Source organism: Alligator sinensis, unplaced genomic scaffold (genome assembly GCF_000455745.1).
Source record: "Alligator sinensis unplaced genomic scaffold, ASM45574v1 scaffold458_1, whole genome shotgun sequence".
Taxonomy (NCBI): domain Eukaryota; kingdom Metazoa; phylum Chordata; order Crocodylia; family Alligatoridae; genus Alligator; species Alligator sinensis.
In genome coordinates this window covers 3,369,950-3,370,226 of record NW_005841944.1, presented here as the reverse complement: position 1 = coordinate 3,370,226, position 277 = coordinate 3,369,950, and positions in this window count along the sequence as shown.

Below are 277 nucleotides of genomic sequence, written 5' to 3'. Positions count from 1 at the left end.
GTTTTCTTTAAAGCTCAAATGCTTTTCCTGCTGCTGTAAAGGCCCCCTCCTGTTGGTGAGCTGCTGCAGATTCTTTATACCATACTGCTATTATTTGCTTAGTAGATAGTGGATATGGATATGGAGCAGATTAAGGTACTTTCGAGAATTACCTTTTGCTGACACCTTTCTTGTGTTTCATTCTTACTTTTTTTTTCCTGAGGTTTATTTCACAGCATGTCTGAAAGGCTTCTCCCTTCCCCAACGTAAAGGAGATTATTTCCCCGTAGGATTAGCT